Consider the following 12,292-nt stretch of genomic DNA (forward strand, 5'->3'; position numbering starts at 1 on the left):
CCCCGTTTTTTGGCCCGTTTCCTGGTCGGGGGGGGCTGTCTGTCCTGCGGCTGTGCGTGTGGAGCCAAGTGCCTGCCACGGGAGAAGGGGCGAGGGCTCCCCGGAGCCGTGTGCCTGGGGGTGCCAGGAACTGCAGGGGCTGCGGTGCGTGCGCGCTCTGTGTCCCTGTGTGCATACAGGCATGCATACGTGTGTGTATGTATGTATGCGACTGGGAGACCAGGGGCCCCTACTGGGAAATCGGGAGAGTTGCGGGTCTGTGTGCCTGGCCGTGTGCACAAGCGTATCTGTACGGGGGGCACTGGGCATACGCCCTCGGTCTTCCTGCCAGAGGGGCCTGGGGCCATGGACCTGCTGCAGCAGCCTCCTCTCTGTCAAGGTATGGGATTCCTAACCCCAAACACACACCCCCTTAATTCCCTTTTTCCTTTTTTTTTTCCCAATAGTAACTTGCAGTGATTTGTCTCACAATAAATTTTAAATTCTTTCAGATAGAAGCAAAGCCTGGCTGAATTCTGGAGCAGTTTATGATCTCGACCTGTACCCTGTGCTCTGTTGCTTTTTTGGGTATCTCCAGCAAATGTGAGATCCAAACAGAGACCTAAGACAAAAACTTGAAAGACACCCGAATGCAGGCACGTACTGCAGTGTGCATGTCTTTTTTCTACTTGACGCTAATAGCAAGTGGGCATGCACTGAAATACATCGGTTTTAAATAAATTACAAATCACCTGATACACTTTGGAAGGCAAGTTAGATTAAAAATAAAGAATTCCCTTGGCTTCCACACTTTTTTTTTTCTCTCTGCACAAAGCGTGACATTTTCCGCTTGAGAGAATTCAGTCATGTATTTCTCTGTCATTACACATTTTTCTACAGTACTAGAAATTTCAATGCATAACTCCTTCCACATTTCCATTCTTGCATTGTGCTCCCAATTTTGCTGAAATGCTCCAAGCAGCTGTCCGACACACGGGAAATTTGTAAGGTATTTGAAAAGTAAGAATTCATCTAATCAGCCAAGCCCGTAGCTAATCCTTTCCAGACATTAATTGCAGTAATGACTACATGAGCACTATTCAGTCACAAACATGCTGTTAGAGCCGTCCCTGTTTCTATGGCCTCTCGCTGGAGCTGCAGCTGCCCTATTATGAAGGGGCGTGCTGCTTCACAAACATTTCGATACCACCACTTCAGGCTGCTTTCTTCAAGTGTTCTTGAGCAGCGAGATGTGACTTCACCCTTCATATATGTTGTGTTTTGCCTGCAAAAACACTGTTCTCTGGAGCAGGAGGAGCTCTTCTCTAAGCATATCCCCCCACCTCCCCAGTTTCTGGGAAGATCCCTCCAGTAGCCGCCCTGGGACACTCAGACCGCCCAGCAGCTGGGCCCAGCATTCTCAGGCCCCCCAGTCCCTGGCACTGCTGGGTGTGAGCTCTGAGGCCCATGGCACCGTGCCCATGGCTGGTGCTCAGAAGTCTCTCACATGCGGCCATGCCCTGTGCACCCCTGCGGGTAACTGACCCCCTGCACCCGGATGATCCGGTGGCTGGACCTGGCACCCCTGGTCTCAGACTGCATGCACATTACTACTTTCTTGAGCAGTTTTCAAGAGAACTAGTTCCTTCCAAGACAAAATTTGGGTACTGTTCTGGGTATTGTGTCCTCTGCAGACTTATTCCGGGAGCCAGGAGAGGTAAGACCATGTCAAGTTACGTTTCTTTTGGTCCACATAGTTCCTTATCCCAGCTGGCTTTCTGCACTTGGACATCCTCGTTCATGTTTATGACAAACTCCAGGCATGTAGCACTTACTCTTCATTTCAGGTTTCAAAACCACCACTCCAGTAGACTATAACTCTTACCACTTTGAAATTAAAAACGACACAAAATTATGCTTGTGCTTTGTACAAGAGCAACTAATGGCAGCCAGCAAGACCATATGCTGTGTCGATCATCCAGAGAGGCACGCAGGGAAATAGGCACGAGAATGGACATCACCCGGGGAGCCACCCAAGTGTTCCTCAGTACCAAATGTTTCTGCAGGATACGTGCGGCATTTGTGTTATGCCTAGAGATGGCGTTGACTTAATAGCCATAGTTTCTCTTAAGCATTAGCAGAAAATTCCAAAACTAGCCTCAGATTTGGGGCATCCAGTCTGAATCTGATTTGCGCAGGGGTTGATGGGGTGGGACATGCTTAGCAAACTGGTGTATTCCAATTAGATAGGCAAAATAGTTGTCGCCTAGTCCCACAAAGTGAAAAGACCCGTTGATGTAGGATTCTTCCATTTATACGTACATTCGTTCTCTAGATTCTCATCCAAATTCAGCTAAAGTCTAAATCAAGATTGTCTGCTGTTTCAACAGTCTGCTACTATAAAGCTGGTTTCGCTATCAGTCCTTGTGTATGTATGTGCTATATATGTGTAAGTCTTTAAAGCTATATATGCATAAGGTTTTAAAGCTCATTTATAAAGCAAACACTGCACACAATAAACCTTGCCTAAGCGAAAAGCTCAGCTTCCTGTTTCCTTAACAGAAAATACTTTTGAGGGGGCATTATTTGATAACCCATTGGCCTGGCAGCAATATACGGTCCCTCTCACCTTTTGATTTCAGCGGCTTAAGACCAACTAACAGGCCAGTCAGAAAATACTATTTCTGAAGGCAATTTTGCTTCAGTTTGGTGTCTTGGGTTTAAAAAGCTACTCCATGTCAGTAGCCAAGTTGCAGAAAAAATAGTCCCATTCTGGTCATAACAACGAAGAGACCTGGGCCTGAACAGACCTGGCAGCTCTTGCTCTCTGGGTTGGGTGCAAAAGGTCAGGGCCAAGGGACATCGGTAGATGGCAGTTACGGAAACTATTGCTTCTTCTCCAGCAGCTGCTCCAGACCATCAGAGAACATCAATCTCTGAACTGCCAAACCCAGAAGTATCACATTAATTAAATACAGAAAATAAAGCTATAAACAGGCAATAGTGCTTACACATATCCACAGTATCTGAAGTATCAAGAGCACGATTTTATTTTGAAACAGTGCCATTTCATATCGGTGCACAAAAGGCAGATAAGGGGAAGTGCCAAAATTGAATTATTAAGTATCAGACTCTCTTACTAAATTATCATTACAAAGGGCATGGCGGTGATGGATCAAAGAGCTACGGAGAGCAACAATACTGCTACAGATGAGTAATGCCTTCTTATCTGCCGTGGCAACACGGCTGAGACACGCTTGGGAACATTCTCAGGAATGCAATGTATGCGTGTTAATAGTTGTAGTTACCATGTAATCCTGGGAAAACTTTAAAGTTTTTAAAGGAAGTGTAATAAAGACATACTGTGTTACGTCTTTCCCAGCTGCTCTTTATGGTGGCTTGAGGAAGGAGACAGCTCAGCCGAAATGGAGAAGGGAGAATATGTCCTTTTGTTATGTGATTTGCCATCATAGTGTTACAGGGAACAGCAATGGCAAGTGGAGGATTCACTCTGTGCGTGGCAGCTGCCCCAGCTGGAGTCTGGGGGTCAGGGGGGCTTCTGGAAGGAGCCCCTCACCCTCGGCATCAGGATATGCAGAGACACATTCGTGCTGCCAGGGTCAGGTCAGAGTCACGCAGGCAGGGAAGGGCTTATGAAGAGCTGCCTCCTCCTGTGCCCAGTCCTCTGCAGGCATTCGACCAAGACCACAGGCTGTGAGAATCCTCTAAGAGCCTTAAAGAGCCCCAAGAGGAGCTTCTGAAGTGTCTTGTCTCACCCACCTTCCGTGAGTCAACAGCCAAACTGAAGGACCGGAGAGCCTCAGCAGATTGCTTACTGACACTACGGCATCCTGCTATTAAAGTCCTTGGGACCCATCTGAAGCCTGGTGACTATTACGGTCAGGAAGGAGTTGCTTTGCTAATATTTCTGAATATGGATGCTCAGTCAGGGCTGGCAGAGTTCCGTCATGCTTTAAGCAACAGGTAATTCCTCTGCAAAAATAGTGCCTCATGTCAGCCCTGGCGCCGACAGAGTGCCATCAGGGGGTTACGTCCTCAAAAGGAGCCACATCCCGCCTTGTTTTGCTGGAGGAAGGTGCTCGCCATGCACAGCGCAGCATGCCCTGGGCAGCTCTCCGAGACGCCTGAAGGCCGTGGTAGGCTATTCCCTATCTCTTAGGTCCAAAAGAGGTTTTCTCTGCTCCACTAGCTCACTTTCTAATACTGAATTACCACCCTAGTTTTAAATCACTTTAAATCCTAGATTGCTGACCCATCCATGACTCACTGTAGCTCCACAGAAAATGGAGCGGTGGCAGAGACTGTGCTGAGGCTGCTTGTGATATCAGAGGCTCTTGACAGAGAGGCCCAAGGGGTGGAATCGTTGGCACTGGCGATTAAACCATGCTCACGAAAGGCTGGTCACTGCTGCAAGCCTTCCCTCAATGGTGACGGGGGGCATCCGCCCAGGAACATTTTCCATGTGAGAGAGAGAGAAAGGAGAGAAAAGGAAAGGGAATAAAAAAGAACAAAAAGTAACAGCAGTGTTGGGAAGTAACACAGAGGGAGGGCCATATTAATATTTCATTTAATTATGAATTTATCTGTCCTTGTTTAAGACTTAAAAGCCTTTAAGGTCCAGAAGTAGAAATCAGAAGGATTTAAGATTACTGAGTGGATATCCCTTAAAGTGCAAAAGCAGGATGTGCTTTGTACTCGTAATAGATATTCACGTTCTACTTTTTTCAAACTTCACACGTTTGGAAATGGTTTCAAGTGTTCTCAGATTTTTGCACTTGAGAACATCTGCAGGTATAATTTTTGCTGGCACATATAATTGCAGGCACATTTTATTGTACTTAGATGCCTATTTTGTTTTGTCTGGAAAGTGAACAGTTTGACATCTAAATGCCCCTGCAATCAGCTATGACACAAACTCTATCTACAGATGTATTCTTGACATAAAATTGGAAGTGAAGTTGATGTCCTTTCCAATAGTAATGCCTTCATCCTCACATTGCCAGGCTGAAGATAGTAGGTTTCAGGTTTTGTAATAATACTAAATCTTTGTCAGCATATAGTTAAAAAGTATTAGCAATGACATTTTCAAAATATTACCCTGATATTGCTAAACCCATTGAAATAGCCAAGTAACTGCAAGTAAATAAAACAATATGTGATGAAGATGGCAGTTTGGAAAGCTCTGCTACTGTTTGAAGAGTCAGCCAGGTGGTGCTTTTGAGTCACGGCACGGTCACACTGCCAAAAACAAGACTGTGCAGTTCTCCTACCAGTTTCAAAGAAGATTTACAGCATTCTGCAGGATCTTTTGGTTGTAGCGTAAGGCACAGTAGTAATAATTTTGCCAAGTACTGTATTTTGAGCTATTGATATTGTTACAATTCACCCTAGGTACTCACTCTGCATAGACCTAACTTCTGTAGGTGGCCCCAGGATCTCATGTGCTTGTAACCTGTGTGTCTGGGTGGCACTTACTGGAGCAGTCAGTTGTGTCCCCTGGTGCAGATCCCACCTAAGGACCATCAGAGCATCTGCCAGCACCACTGAGGTTTGGCGCTGCAAGCCACTGTACCATGTCAGGCCATGTAATGCCTTGGTCTGAAGACCAAGTGTAGCTGCCGTAATCGAGAACATGAACAGGTTGGTTGCAGCCTGGGTTTTAGCTAGCCAGCAGTATTTCTGCAGTTCCCTATTTGTGTGGCCTCAGAGGTGACAGAAAAGACAGAACATTTCTCCTGAGACAAAACAGAGACTTCCTCGGATGACAGGAGCTTCCCCTCCTCTGAACACAAGGCCACCAAAGGAGTCTACGTTCCACAATCTGAATATTGTGCTTTCTTTACTTTCTGCTTGCTGACCTCCCTCTCCCACAGCTCTTCAGCTGCCAGTCTCTCCACCCATCACAAACCCTTTCTTTCCACATCTTTCATACTTTCCACATCCTGGCCATACAGATCCATATATCATTCACTCCTTTTCAATCACATAAATGCTGACTGGCCTTCTTTCTGAAGAAAAACTAAAAATACCTGCTAATTATGTGACTGTAGAATCACTCCTTATTTTATGAATTCATTTCTTTTTCAATTTTTTTTTAACCTTTCATTGATTCTTGCTCAATGTGAAAGTCCTTGCAGTATTTTTTCTTAGCCATTAAATCAAGCTAGCTCCCTGAGACATGGCTGGGAATCAGTGCTCAGCATTTCGGGCTTTCCTTTGCTGTCACTTTTCCTGTATTTGCATATGGCACACCAACACACCGTACTGTGAAAGGATGGCATTTGTATCACAGCAGGATGGAGGAAAGAAAAAAACTTCCCCTACCAGTTTCTGTCCGGGTTTGTACAAGGTCACCTTGTCACCGTGCTGTTGGAGAGCCTTTCAGAAGTACCTGAAGGTCTTTGCAGTTTCTTTAAATAATAGTGGGCAAAATCCAGGAGGGCCTTTGGTAGCAAACTATGATGGTGACTGATTTAATGTGTATGATTTGCTATACAAACTCCTATTTGCTATGAATCATTGCTACTAAGGTAGCGTCAGAAACAGGGGAGTTGTGGGCCTAAAGGGACCTGCGTATTATTCCTGGGGGAATGTATTACCACAGCGTCATCTGTGAAGAATTACTAAAACCTCTCTTCATCATATTGTCCCCAGACATACATACATATGTATATATACACACACACACACATATATACACACACATACATACATATATACACGTACATATATATCTACATACATACATGCATGCCTGCATACCTGCTTGTAATACATACATATGTGGGTTTATATATATGTATACACACTCCTGTAAATACATATATAATCATATATTATATATTATATATGTAGTTACATAATGACAAAACAGTCCTTGTCTTTAGAATTTACTTCACACACTTTGGGGGAATTATCCTTTGGCACGTGGTATACTGAACTATTGCTGTTAATTAAAATTTGTGTGGTACAGGTTCAGAAGTTAAAGCTGCAAAAAAGTATTAGGAAAAAAAACGAGGTTGTGAACCATTGCTGTGTAGTACTTAATAATACTTAGGAACACTTCTATAGCACTTTTCATTTTCGCAACTTTAAAAAACCCCTAATTAATTAATCTCTGCAACATTCCTGCATAGTGAGTGCTATTCTCAAACAATACCTTAATTAGCACCATTTCCAAACAGCCCAAAAGGAGATACAACAGCGGGCTCTGGAGACAAGGTTGTTTTAGATGAAGCTGTAAAGGCTTCACAGCAGTGCTTCTGTTTGCCCGTGATCTGACCCAGAGCACGTGCTCCCCTAGACTACAAAGTGCAAACAGAAGGGTAATTACTGTTCAATTACTCCGATTTTCAATGTATTAACACCAGTGACGGGGAACTTCCTCTACCCTGTGCATGTGACACAGAGAAATGATCCTGAAACATTCAGCCACTGGCATTTTGTTGGAAATTAAACAACTGATGTGCAAGTTACTGATAGAGAAGGACTCTTCCATTTAGTCTCTAGGTGAGTGCCGTACTACTGATCCCAGACCTGCTGCTCTGCAGGCAAGGTTGCGAAGCCTGGATTGCCATCTGTTCCCAGTTAATTTCCTGTGAGCTCTCACTCCCCACACCATTTCCAGTGGTTTTCCATTCACCTTGTCCTCCACCGCCCAGGCACAGGGCCCTCCTCTCCCTTTCACCTCCCTGCTTTGGCTGTTAGAGAGATGGAAGGTGCTGTGGCTCCTCCTGAGCTCTGCAGGCGCTGATGCTGAGCAGCAGCCCAGGCTCGACAGGTAAGTGCCGAGCTCACACTGCATTAGCAGAGCCTCCCTCCTCCTTTCACCCCCTGCTCTTTGTTGCTTCTAGGAAATTAGCTTCTGTAGGAGCAGAGCCCTCTGGCAAAGTCACATTGAGCTCACCAACAGACCTCGTTCATTGGAGGGACTGGAAGAGAGAGGCAGGCAGCAGTATGGTTACAAAGACCTACTATCCTTATGAAACTGGGCTAAAAATTGTTTTTTAGGGATTCAGCTTCATTGCCTCCCTCTGCCTCAGTGTCGGCTTTGTTCTCCTCAGCAGTAAAGGGACAATCCTACTAGCTGCTAACACTGCACGCTCAGGCCAGATATCACTCACCATGCCAGGGAAGATGGATGGATGGATGCTATCGCAGTCAGAGTAACAGCATCTTCAAACACTCAAGGTGACAAGAAGGAACTTGGGGCCTCCTCTACACTGTACTTTGAGAGCAGCCTCAAGCCCTCGTGTGAAGCTTTTGTTCTCTGACCATCTGCTCCGTGTACTCTCAGGAACTGGGGCTATGATTAGGGCAAAACCAGACAGATACACAAAAGGTAAACGGTGTGCTTTAGGGTGTGCAGAATGGCCTGTAGTCATTTCCAGAAGAGCTCCAACAGCACCTACAGGCACAGCCCGATGGTGATTCAGGCTGCCTCTGAGTCCTGGCAGTCCCAGGGTGAGCTCTGGTACCTCAGAGATGTGGCTTCTGGTACCGCACCCAGAAAGCCCTAACCTCAAAGGGGAACACGTGGAGCAGAGGTCAGCAGCTTCCTCCCCAGAAAGCCCAGGTGTGGGGTGCTCCTCTGAAGTACGGTGCTTTTTCAGAGCTCCCAAAGAGTCAGCCAGGCTGTAACGACATAAGTTAACCTCTGGTGTGAGCAACAAGATGTGCCAGACAGCTAGAAGTCAGTTGACATCTCCATTAACCATAACAGTTTGCAAGCGACCCAAAAGCTAGTGGGATCGTAATTAATAAGGTCAGCTCCCGTGAGTGATGTGGTGACCATGGAAACTAAGGCTCACCTGAACAGCAGGAGCTGCAAGAAAGTAAAAGGCAAGGTCATGTATGTGTGAAACAAAAATGTAGGTCATAGTTATAGATTGGTACTTGGAAAAGAATGATTTAGAAAATAATTGTGAAGGCCTGATGAGTCAATAGGAGCACATGAGCTCCCAGGGTGTTGCAGCAGCCAAAAAGGAAAAAGTCAGGTATAAACAATGTCGTTTCCACTGAAAGCAACAGTACTGATTGGAGTATTGGCTCCTCACTTCTCATTTCCATTTCTTAAAAGAATATTGGCAAGTCTAAAAGGGCTCAGAAAAAGTCTGTAATAATTATTTGCGATCTGGGTAATTTCTTCCAATGAGAAATCAACAGGACCCAAACTCAACAAAAAGAAGATCCTACAAATACCTGTACAAAGAGACACCTGGCAGTAGAAAACTCTAAGCTAATAGGGAAAAGGCTAAAAGCTGGAAGTGTCAAATTCAGACTGAAAGTATAGCTCATTGAGGATATGTAATTAGAGATTTCTAGTTGGGGAATTCTCTCTGAATGTTAATGAGTACTGAGTAACTTTTCATGAGACACAGTTTATCTCTGGAAGAAGCTGCAAGCCTGAGGAAGTACGTACTTGATGAAACTGCATGGTCCACACGATGCAGGAGGACATCAGAGCAGATCGCTGCGACGCCTTGCTGGGGCATTTCCATCTCATGCAGAGGGTCAGCTTGCCAGATTGTCTAAACTGCACATATACAAGTTCACATCCAGTCTTACTCTGAAGAGAAATAAATTGTCCCCTGGCCAGGGACACTCAGACATAGACTAGAGAGCACAAAAATCCCATCCTTGGAGTATATGTCCAGCTCAGAATAGCTCCCATTGACCTTTACTATATGCCATCTAAGTGTCCCATGCCTCTCCCTAATCTCAGATACACTATGTCATCTTCTACATGCTTCACATTCAGAGTTACACTGCAAAAAGCCACATCTGGCTGGCTGGCAAGCAGCTGCGTCTGTGGTCAACATCTGCAAGGACGATGCTTGCACTTCTGGCAAGAGGATTTGCCAGCAGCCATATGAAAAAACAGCAGACGTAAAGTACAGGCAGCTTTTTGCAACTGAGCAGTGCTGGTTTGCATTACAGATGTTGGAAGCTGTATACAGACATGGAAAGGTCAGAAACCAGCCCTTGGCTGCAGCCAGGAATGGCCAGCTTTTGCACCAAGCTGCATGTGGTACCTGGGAGACCATGTGGGTACCTCATGTGGTCAGCATCCTTTCGCAGTTAGGGCTGCATGCCAGACCTTGACAAATGACAGACATCTTCCATTTCAGACTCTTCACTCACTATAGCCGCTGAAGAGAGAAAGATGGAGAGGAAGAGGAAGAGAGAGGACCAGGCAGGCCCTATCTTCCTCCTCCCCACTATCCTCGGAAGCAGACTTGGAGAGATCAGCTAAGAGCACATGTCCAGCTCACGCAGCAGAAACCTAGCTTCAGCACACTCTTGATGAGGATACCCTTGTTGCTGTAGGATAAAGTGGGAGTGAGCTGTGCTTAATGAAGGTATCCTGACATGTAGTCTGCAGCTCCTGGCAACCAGAGAATGAGAATCAGCTGCATCTGGTCCCCCAAGGGTACCTTCCAAAAGCACTTCACCTTGTCCTGAACTTGCCATCACACACAGAAAGGGAACTGCTCTCTCTTCACAGACATGGTCTCCTGTTTGCTTGCAAAGCAGTGGTAATGATTTAATGGCCTGCTATTCACTGGTTTTGCTCATTTTTAATAATTTTTCTTCACAGTAAACTGAATTGAATGGTTGTATCCTCCACCCTGGTCTTCCATCTCACAGCTACCAGCAAATGAGGACAGACTTGCCATAACCCATAGGATGACTTCTACCCTCTGGAATATAGGACATGAGGTCCCTTATAGGAAGTGTTAATCTTCCAGGAAGATGGCTGATGCAAGATGGTATTTCTTGCTCCAGTCACAGACTTGGCAGGTATTTGGCAGCATCCTGGAAGGGACAAATCTGACTTTCCTTAATGTTCAGGATGAGGGAGACCTCTGTTATTCAAAGCACGTTTGTCACCCACCACATATCGTTGTGTGCCCTCCTGTATGACAGGGATCACGCTAACTAAGCCGATCTTCACCACCGTGATCAGCAGCAGTGAGAGCTGGTATGACGTGCGGTAGGTGCAGAGGAGAGGCTGAGAAGTTCCCTCAAGCCTTGATTTTCATGTTGATCATGTTGGCCACGGTCATGATCACAACAAGGCAAATGTCAAGGGCACAGGGCAGACATCTTTGCGTTTTCAAAGTGCAAATGTGCATAGGCCACTCTTTCACCACAGAGTACTCCTGCCACAGCGACTGTATTTGCACCATCAAAGTGAATATGCCCAGCACCCTTCTCAGGCATGGCCTGGCCCATCTCCTTGTGCTTGAAAGCTCCTTAATCCCCAGACAGTCACAGGCAGGTCCCCTCTTTGGAAAGTGTCTTGTCCCTTACCTGTTTCTCACCTACACCTGGGAATAGGCTGGGAGAGGACTGCTTTGCATGTCTAAAACCATTCTTTGGGCCATCTGTCGTAAGCAATGTAGGTGCAGTCCCTGGTACGTTCCCTGGCACCGTTCAATGTCCCAGTACAGACGTCCCCAACACGTGTCACCTTCAGGCCTGAGGACTTCAACACTACGATCACAGCCAGGTCCAGGCGTGGTCCAGCACACGGCTTGGCACTGCAGGGTGCATGGCATGGGCCCTCAAACAATATGGGCACAGCCAAGGGATTCCTCCCATCAGCCCAGGCTCTGTGTAAGTGCACAGGTGGGAACCAGGACACTGGTTTTAACCGCCCAAACCCTAATGGCTTTGGATTTCATTACCTGGGAAATGTCCTTCTACATGTGAGCAGGAGCATTGTGCAAGGAATGGGCTGATGGGCCATGCTGTCCAAGGGGCTTGGACACAAGGGTTCACCATCCTTTACCCACCTCCTGGGAGTTACCAGAGCCCAGACATGTCATTCTGGCTGCTTCAGTCTTTCTTCCTTTTCCCACCCAAGCCAGAGAGTGGGCAGGGCGGGGGCTCCTCTTTGTGAGAGCCAGCACAGACAACGCACTCAGGAAAACCAGGCTCTCTTGTTAACGCCGGACAATTCCATTTGTGTGCCTGTACTCTTCCCTGCCCGGCAGTAACGCTGCTGGGCGGGAGGTGTTTCCATGTCTGCTAGTACCAGGCTCAGTTGGGTTGGGCCCCCGAGTGTTGCACAGCGCCGGTAATCATAGCTCAGAAACGAGCTACCCGGTGCTGGTGGCTGTATCAGGGGTTAGATGCCTACTGGTGGTCTTTGTTCTTCTGGAAACATAAATAAAATAGAGCTGCCTAAGGATAAAATTGCAGGGCATAAAACCCCCTTGAGTTCATGATGGATCAGACTGCGTTCCCAGGGTCTGAAGGGATCCGATATGTCACATCAGCGGCA

The sequence above is a fragment of the Egretta garzetta genome, unplaced genomic scaffold, assembly GCF_000687185.1.
Source record: "Egretta garzetta isolate BGI_Z169 unplaced genomic scaffold, ASM68718v1 scaffold6, whole genome shotgun sequence".
Taxonomy (NCBI): domain Eukaryota; kingdom Metazoa; phylum Chordata; class Aves; order Pelecaniformes; family Ardeidae; genus Egretta; species Egretta garzetta.